Here is a 10,408-nt window from a genome sequence, read left to right on the forward strand (position 1 = left end):
TTTTTTTTTTTAATTATTTTTCATTTCATTATTTACAATCATACTATTTCTGTGAGCATAAATGGCTCATTATTTTAAATGGGTATTAAACTGCGGTAGAGTGGGTTCGAACCTAGAAACTCTGGCTTAAGAGTCCTCGACATTAACCACGGGACCACATCCCGACTGTTAAATTGCTTTATTACGATTTTTAAACTATTTAAAAATACATAAAATAAAAATATCAAATTATTTACATGAGACACATTCATACATGTAGGTAATTTGAAGTCTAAAAATTGGATCTTAGGTAAATGAATAATCAAATGAATGTCTTACCTTCTTTGTAGCAGCAAAATTTAAATCTTCAATAACACCAATCAGTCTTTAAGTTGAAAATGATAGAGATAACTCGGTATTTTCGTACGATTACAGATAGAACTTCCAGATTCGATAAACTGAACGCAGTAACTGAATCAAACTATTAACTTCTCGTTTCACGGAGTGATTTCAAGGTAAAATCCTCAGTTCAGTAATCCACGTTCAAGGTAAAATCCAAATGTAGGCAATCGGCTTCATAAAACTCCCACAAGTTCAAAAGCACTCACTTCTGCTGTGAACAAACCTGACCCAAAACATAAAAACTTGATTTGAACACAAACGTTCAGACACGACATGCCTTCGCGCCAGAGTCGATACGAGAACGTCTACTTTAGTCTACGAAGGAACGAGACAAAAGCCATTTCGTCACTCTCACCTAAAAAAATCAGACGTAATCGTAGACAAATGAATGCTAGGATCCGCATAAGACGTATTGGCGTGTTGACTTAAAATATTAACGGAGTATAATTTTCCTCTAGACACGTGTCACCAATTCGACAGTTTTAATAATATTATATAATAAATCAACGCGAGTGTGTTCGTAAAATGCACGTACGATAAGATCGCGAACCAACTGCCTGGCGTTTTTCCAGAATATCTGAAATCTGAATGGGGTTATAATATTTTCGTAAACTCGCGCGTTGTGGCGGAAGCCGACGTTTCCCGAACTTGAACGAATTTTCCCGACGTACGACAATGGTTGTAAGTAAGAAAATTCGTGAAGTGTATAGAAAAAGAGGGAAAATTAGTTTCAAAATAACACTCGCGTGCTAGCAACTCCTCGCAGTGGAAGCAAAATCGCTAGTAGGTTTATTTTTGTCCACGCGTCTGAGTACAGACTTGGCAGAAATAATCAACATTTTTATTAAATTTTTATAAAAAGTAAAAGTTTTGGTTTCTCGAGTTACACATTTTTGTGATAGAAAATGATGGAAGGTTTCGAGTAAAATAAAAAGCAATTAAAAAAAACTTTGTATTTTTCTTAAATATAAGCTCTTTTTACATTGTATACAAACTGTATGTACTTAACAAATTATAATACAATATAATACGATGAGAATTTTTATGATTTTCCATATGTTTATGCATTTAAAGAAACATATAAACATAATTGTTTCTTTAAACTAAATGATCGTCTTCTTAAAAAAACTAACTAAATATTTTTTTTTTAAATAGTGTTATTTCTATCATTAAAATATCAAAAAATATCAAAAATTCAGTCGCTACTAATTTGCCAATATTTAATAATTTCATATTGATTTACTTTATAAATATAGTATCACAGTAAATATTATTATTTTATAAAATAATCGTTATAAATATTCATAAATGAATTATTATTTTGTCATAGGACGCGTACAAGTACGGGTTCGTGTAGGCAGTCCCGAGTGCTTTAGCGAATTCTGATATTTTCTATTTTCTACAAACCATTCTTTAAATCTGAGCTCCTTCACATACACCATCTGTATCCTACCTAATATATTTTATTCCTATATCCAGCCCTAATCATTTTTTTATATCAAGTTAATTCCGCAAGTGTGTGATGCCCCCGGCACGATTAATTGCAAAATTAGCCCAGTAAAAATATTTTTATTTTAGTTTTACTTGGTAATTACCACTATTTGTTATAACCTATTGTGACAAGCATTCCGATGTATTCCGCATCATTTTTAAACAAATACCATTAGTCTCTGGTAAATAAAAACTTTGCTCAATTCCACGTATATGGCTGTTATGAACTCATATGTACATACTATGTCATGAGATTGATCAATATATCTAGGAGTTCCGAAATGTTCGGATAGTGTGTTTGTCAATCATGCACATCTTTAATCATTTCGCTCACTCCTTTCATGAACGTCATAAATCAAAAATCGACGATTTTCAGTTGTGCATGTTTTCGGAATGCCCAGAAAATGTACTATATCCCAGCAAAAGTGGAATATTTGTAAATAATTATTTACCCGCTACAGGGCAGAAAGTGTTGTTTTTCCATTTTGAAGAAAAGGTATTGTTTAATTATTTTTTTTTAAATATACTTAATATTTTTCAAAAGGAGAAAAAACCTTCAGGTTTACCTAAACAGATCTGTTGCACAATAAAAAGTTCAATAAGCGGCTTGATATTTATTTTTAATACATTGTATTATATTTTTAAACTTTAAAATCGTTCTCCTGAAAAATCATGTTTTTTGATTTATGACGTTCTTGAAAGGAGTGAGCGATTTATTATTGAAATAATAAAACATCATATGAAAAAAAAAACAATTTCGATGCTGAAAAATTTGGACATAGTTTAGGACACCTGGAAACTGAAAGTAAACTGAACGAAATACAGAGTGATCAAACATTCGATAAACCAAATAAGTAAACATTATTTATTCAATTGTATTGATTTAAGATTAGAAATTCAGTTCATATTGACATAGCGAAAATATTCCACAATATTTCATATCGAAGGCCTTGTGTTGTAATGCGGGTACAAACAACTTACATTGAAAGCTAATGACAATAAAAGAAACATTTGTTTATATGGACTTGAAAATAAATTAAAATGAACATATTACTCTATCTGAACGGATGTGTCACAATGATAAAAAAGATTTATTTTTTGTCAGTTTTCCATATGTATTTACAACAGGAAGAATTTTTTTTTATGAACTTATCATTATTTCATCGATTAATCTACTTGCTTAGTGCTTTTATTTTAGAGGTTATAAAAATAACATTCTATTTCAATGTGTTATTAATAATACCATTATATTTTTACCGTTCCTATGTAATAATATAATAAATTAAAAAAAAACTCCATAGTATTTCTTGTATATTTTGAGTTCATTTATGTACATATTATAACTCGGTAACTCAGGAGTTAAATATATATATTTATGATTTACAATTCACAATTTGTCACTCGCTTACCAAAAACAAGATTAATGTTTAGGTTTTGATGAGACAACGAAAAAGGTAATGACAATAAATATAATTTAATTTACTTACATATCTGCAAACTTTTCTCACCTACGACATACTAAAATTCTTCCTAGAATTCCACGGCACACCAAAAAATAACATATGGAGCAATAAAACAAATTATACCTAATAATTATTTTGTATATTCTACATTTTCAAAAAGAGATAATATTATGAAAAATAATTTGTCATCGCGTTTTATGTAAATTGTGTATTTTGTGTTTTATATGAAATACATAGTGTAAAAATGTCAAATACATTGAATTTCATCGCGGCACACCTGTATCCGGCTCACGGCACACTAGTGTGCCACGGCACACCGGTTGCAGAGCTCTGGTATAAGAGATTTTTCTGGAATTAAAATATTAGTAATGTTGTTCATCGAAAGGAGAGGACGGAGAAGCTTTCTTTAGAGTGTTCGCAAACGTCGAACGGACCTGATACTATACCAAAAGAATAAGATACATCGGTAAGTTATTGTTAGGATGTGCTTAATCGTTTTAGAGCGAAAGAGCGCGATCGCGCTTCTAGATAGTTCCATGGAAAACAATTGGTGCTAAAACGGTTAAATGTAAAGTATCAAATGAAACCAGCCGTGTAATTTTGGTTAATTGCCGATGAAGTAGAGAAGTAGGTACTCTAAAGTTCATCGTAAGATAAAAAGAAAATATTTATAAATAATGATGCTCTCTGTTATATACGAGTATAGTACAATGTTTGTTTAATTTACTGCATAATATTTATTGGTTTTAATTGGCCTCATACGTTAGGGGTCTAAAGACTGCCTAACCAAAACGTTCGTATTGTTGTAAACTACAGTCGTTGAAGGGTTAATGTTTGAAGTTTAAAAAACATGATAAAAATATCATGCCAATGTGTGTAAGTAATCATAAAACCATAAATCCTTATCTTTTAAAAATTATCAATTGACTACACAATTTACTTAACGATAAAGTGCATGGGCGATTTTTACACGCATAACTTTTTTCACGATATTTTTGGTATCATTTTCAAACACCGTATTTACTAAATAAAAGTTTTATAAAAAATGGAAAGATTTTATCACAAAGTGACTGCCAAATCAATTAATGGAACAATATATCTTTCCCTGTGTAGTAAATGTGAAAAACCCGAGTGGATAACTATAAAAATTATCAGGTTTTGAAATCGATAAAATACGTTTTAATTTTTTTTTTCATTTTAGAAGCTCATTTCATTTCTACAATGAATCACAAAATAATCTCGGTATTTTTTTTATTAAATTCATTAAATTGTTTCATTATTTTCCATTCACCCTGTGATAAGTTTTATGTGTAAAACAGTTGTTATGGTTCGTGTCACGTGGCGTATTCCAGCCATTGTATTACAGCCTGCCATATTGAAGACATCGTTCCTAGCTAAATAAAAACTAGTCCAGCTAACCAACTTAAACAAAAGGTCAGATCGCTTGACGCTACTCGCAAGCACATCAATATAAAACTTCGCCCTTTTTTATAAAAAATGATTAATCTTGAGAAAAATGTTATTTTACCTGCCTTTTATAAGATCGACCCATAAATTATACATTACGCGATTTGAATTATTGAAATTATCAGTAAATTTGAATACTGTCGTTAAAAGGGTGTTTGTTATTCACGCATAATTTTTAACGCAGTAGTTTTGGTATGGGTATTTTTTGCTATGTGCCATTGAGTATTGATTTGCTTAAACCGTAAGGAAATTAATGATCCGTGACACTTTGAAGAATGTTTGTGAACATAAATTCATTCACGTTCCGGGGCTGGATTGAAATGCTTCATTGAATCATTGTATTATTATATATTTTTTTATAATATCAATTGTACCTGGGTTAGCAAAGTAATAATTGGCAGGCAAAACTACAATTTCTTTCAAAATATTTTGAGTGAATTTCTAAAATGATAAAGCTAAACGCATTTAAACTATAAATTTTGCATAGATTGTTATTATTATTTTTTTGTTCATAAATAAAAATTATACTTGACACTGGCAGAAACATCTTTTCACTGGGTGACTGCCAAATAAATAATTTAAACAATAATAATTTTGAGTGTGTCTAATTTTTTGTTTACTTTTTTTAGTTTTTCTCTACTTATCGGTTATTTATATCCAAATTGTTATTGATATCTTAGCATAATTAAGAAGAATATAGAAGCTTGCGTATTAACAGAGGTCACGACATTTCATTGGTTGTTTTAAGTGATCATTTTATACACTGTGTACCATTTACCATTATACCCATGACTAACAACCTCACTACTCAAATTTTGTAAATTTGATAAATGTTTCAATTTAAAAAGATTTACTATGTGATACTTTGTCGGCTGAATTCGTGGTTGAAATTTTTATCGGACAATATTTTAACCAACGACAGGTTGTTGGCTTTGTAAATGCCCAGACCTCCATAAAATTATTCTTCTTTATTAATTATTAATATAATTATATTTTATATAATTAAATATCGATAATAATATTTATTTTAATTTAGAATTTAAAATAAATTTATAGTTTTCTATTCATAATGAAGCAGCTTAAAAATAATGCAATTTTATATCTTTAGTGATTTTTTAGATACAGTAATATATTCTGTTTTTATGAGATCGAAGTTATGTTTTTTTTTATAAAGTAGTCATATTGTCACAATATATGTTGAAATTTATCAAACTAGCATTTTATAAAGTTATAATAAAAATTATTTTAGTAATTGATTCGGCAGTCCTTTTGAGGTAATATCTATCCATTTTTAATTTAAGTTTTACTTGATAAATACCACCATTTCTACACTACATAAATACTAGTATTTCCCAAGTAAAACTTGAATTTTAAAATATATATATATATATATATATATATATATATATATAACATAACTTCGCATATATATATATATATATATATATATATATATATATATATATATATATATATATATATATATATATATATATATATTGTATATAACATAACTTCGCATTTTTTTGTTTTTGAAATGTGTTAAATAGCTATATAAAAAGATCCTATCTGCGAAAATTACACAAACTATTATTATTATAGTTTACGTTATCCTGGTTGTATTCAAATAATCGTTTTGCAAAATTAATATGTTGGTATGTGTTCACAAATATATTAAAATAGGCAATCTTCACTTCAAACGACACAGCCGGGACTATTTGCCTAAAATTTAAAAGCGAGAAATCGAGAAATCGAAAGTAACGAAATAACACTTAATTTTACGTTTATTTTGTTTCTAATAGTTTTATAAAGTACATATTTATTATAATGCCCTATAAGCTTCTCACTTCTATCAAATGATCTCACAAGCGCGATCTTTATGACATACTCGTCTATACCTATTTGAATTGGTCAGTGGTCATTGGATGTGATGTATATGACCTTAATAATTAAGTTGATGATAAAATACTCAAATGACCTTAAAATATGAAAGATAAATTGTATGTCTAGTCAGGTTAAAAGTGTCAAATGAAATGGAATAAACACTGGCTTCGCTTAATTGGGCCGCGCGCTGGTAAAAAGGCATTTTCAGTGTTAAACACGAAAAAAAAGTATGATTTTATTTATTCGTCCGCCTCCGTAGTGTAATGGTCAGCACTCTCGACTACCGTTCTGGAGGTCCCGGGTTCGATTCCCAAGGGGGGTAAAATAAATATAAGTGATTTTTTCACTGTCATATTTATTCAATATTACCCTGGACTGGTACCTGAAGCGGAGTGCTGATCACCTTTCCTTCATGTGTAAACGATCAAGATAACACTGCATTTATATGACGCAGTGCCCTATGCACCATTGGGGTGCGGATAAGGGTTTTATTATTATTATTAATATTATTTTTGTTTAATTATTTGTTTTGTATTCCACAAAGCAAATATTTAATCAAAATATAATGATACAAATGTAAAAACACTTGGTATTAGAGCCCTTTTGAGTGATAAATGTAAACTCGACTAGTTTCGAGAACTATTAATGTTCTCAAAACTAGTCGTATTTACACTGATAAACTCAACAATGGTATCATGAAAGAGTTTATTTAGAATTTGTTTATTTATCTCTGAAATTTATTTCATATTAGTTGAAATTGGCATGTATTATGCAGAATTGAGTCAGTTCAAACAGTTGATAAGATTTTTCGTGCAATTTCATATTGAAACAGATTCAGTCTAACACAGGTAGGTTTTTTTTTAAGCTAACGTAATCTTAACTAACTTTATGCGTACCGCCCTAACCGTGGGGTCATAAAATACCAGGTCAGAAAACGTGTGGCATCACGGTTAGAGCGAAGTGATTGTTTCAAATTTACAATATTTATTGATTATGTACGTGCCTTATGTTTGAAATCTTGATTTTCAACTTAACATTTAGTTTCAAAATTCAAAATAAGTATAAAAAAGTTACTCCGCAGGGTGCAACCTTTTTGTTAATATCTTACTTTTCGACTAATTTATTTGACTTCTCGATATAAATAAATGTATTATGATTGTCAACTTGGGATGAAGTATCAATATTTTTTAGTTTAAATATATAAAAACCATATATGATAGATGTCTGAGCATCCCAGAGGTTACGACCTGGGATTTGGCTGGCTTGAGTGATCACGTTATACGTTTGTGTAACGATTAGCATTCTGCCCATAATTAAAAATTCTTATTATACTACATTTGAAAGTCACAGATTTATATATCCACAGTTTAGAAATTACTTGTACAAAGTGCTGAAATTATATGAATTAACTGTTCGTTCTTTTGAGTTTAAAATTTTCAAACAATTTGTGTTTTTAAAAAGGAATTTATTAAAACCTTAAATATTAAGAGAAAAAATATTTGTCAAACGAAACAGTTGTTAATTGAATCAGCCAAGGGGCACAAGTGTCCCTGTGCCGTGCCAACGCGTCTCAATTAAGCGGAATCGACTGTACTTTTTAAAAATATGTATTTTATCGATATTCGAACTACAAAGATCTATTTAAGATATCAATAAACGTATATTTATTTAATTTATTCATTTATTCAAAAATAATGTACCAGTTAATGGTTTTATCACATTTATTTTATTTGTTTTAAACGCGAATTTAATATTATATTTAACACATTATTTTCCACTTAAGCCGAATAGTTCTTTTAAATAGCTTTTATTACGTAAGAAGGCGCCAAAATTGATATAAGTTATATTATAAATCAAAATAAATACCTCGAAATAATATAACATTGACTTAAAATTTTTAGAAAGTTATTACAAAAACGTACGTATTATTTCACTGAAGTAATAAAAACACAGTGATTCGATATTTCAAATTTTATATAAAGCTCTACAATAAAAAAGTTCTGTTCTGCTTTATAAATATCGGTATTTTTTATGCAGGGTGACTAAGTATTAAATATATAAATAAAAACCAGCTTTATAAAGAAAGCTCTCAAAATAAATAATTATACATAGTGAGGAAATAATAATAGTTATATATTATATAAAACGTGGAATTTAAAATCATTTTTACAACGAGTTAACATTTTTTTTAAATCTGACTTTTTTAAATTTTATAACTTTTAAAGTCATTTTTAACAATTTTTAACATTTATAACAATTTTGTTTTTATTTTTATAACTCATATTTATGGATCTTTAATATTTTCAATTATTTTTACACAAACCTACACGGTGATTGAAAATGATGCGGAATGTTTTGAAAAACTTATTTGAAAACAAAATTGGTATTTACCAAGTTAAATTTAAATTAAAAACGGATGTACATATATTACCACACAGTGACTGCCAAATCAATAAATGAAATACGATTTATTTCTTCATAAATAAATACAAAATTAACCATTTTTTTATTTACTGGCAAAAAATAATTTTATAAAAACACAATCAAACAGATTAAAAATTGTACTTACCGGAATATTTCTTGGATCGCACAAACTTGTGTCACCTTCAGAGGTAAAACTAACACGCAATTGTGAAAAAATTTATCCGAGGAATAAATACCCTTGTACAGCGATAATCTTTTGTTCAAACGAATACTTTAACAAGTATAAATGTAAAACTATAGATACAGGGTGGATCACTGTTGGTTTCGACCGTGAGGTATTCTTCTTATGCTCATCATATATGTTAGTACTTGTTAAGGGTTGTGAAGCATTTTCTAGAAATTTTAATTGGTTTGCACTATTATTGACATATCAGATAATTATATAATCAATTTCTTCACACACATAAAATTATTGAATTTTATAGAATATATGGGGCAATTTTAAACACCTAAAACATACCAGCTCGCATCTACTACGCTGAGAAAGTTGGGGCTTGTGCGCCTGTATATCTCACCGCCGTCATGGAGTACCTGGCGGCCAAGGTGTTGGAGATGCCCAGCAATGTCGCTAGTGATAACAAGAAGACTAGCATCACCCCCGCCATCTGCAGTTGAATTCCCACAATGACGGAAGATCAACAAGCTGCTCTCCGTCGCTACCATCGTTCAGGGAGGCGTCCTGCACAACATATTGGCCATGCTCCAGCCTAAGAAAACCCAGAAGAAAGCGACTCCACTTTCCTCCTTCAGACTCAGCTGATAAACGACGTTTTTCTTTAAAAAAACTTTCATTATCATTTTCATACCATAATCCATATCTGTATAAGCGCCCTTGAGGTATTATTTTACGAAAATGGCGCTATGTAAATCATTCAATCATGTTGGATTTTGGCTATTCTCTTGTAGTATTCCTGTGTAAATGTTAACAAAAATGACTGAATGTCACAAAAATTATTTCATATTCTTTCTGTTACAAACTTTTTCAAAGACATTGTTTTTCTTCTTTAAAAAAAACGGTGGATTTATACTGACTGAGCTGGTTCACAATGTAGCTTTATAGATTTCTAGTAGATTTATTGCTTCACAAGCATTGTCAAATGAAATATACAAGAAATGTGTACTTTCTATTTTCTTTATTTTCAATTCAATATGATTGAGTCACGGTAATTCGTGACCGGGTACGTCTGGGGGTTAAAAAATGTAAAATCAATAAATGATTTTTAAATTATCTTCTTAGT

The 10,408-nt window shown here is 29.4% G+C and overlaps 1 pseudogene; it reads left to right on the top strand.

Moving 5' to 3' along the window:
* Positions 1-654: 654 nt before the first annotated feature.
* LOC148304472 (histone H2A-like) lies at positions 655-9,930 on the top strand (annotated as a pseudogene).
* Positions 9,931-10,408: the final 478 nt, after the last annotated feature.

The sequence above is a fragment of the Brachycentrus maculatus genome, unplaced genomic scaffold (genome assembly GCF_059751285.1).
Source record: "Brachycentrus maculatus isolate JH-2025_06_01 unplaced genomic scaffold, ASM5975128v1 h1tg000315l, whole genome shotgun sequence".
Taxonomy (NCBI): Eukaryota; Metazoa; Arthropoda; class Insecta; order Trichoptera; family Brachycentridae; genus Brachycentrus; species Brachycentrus maculatus.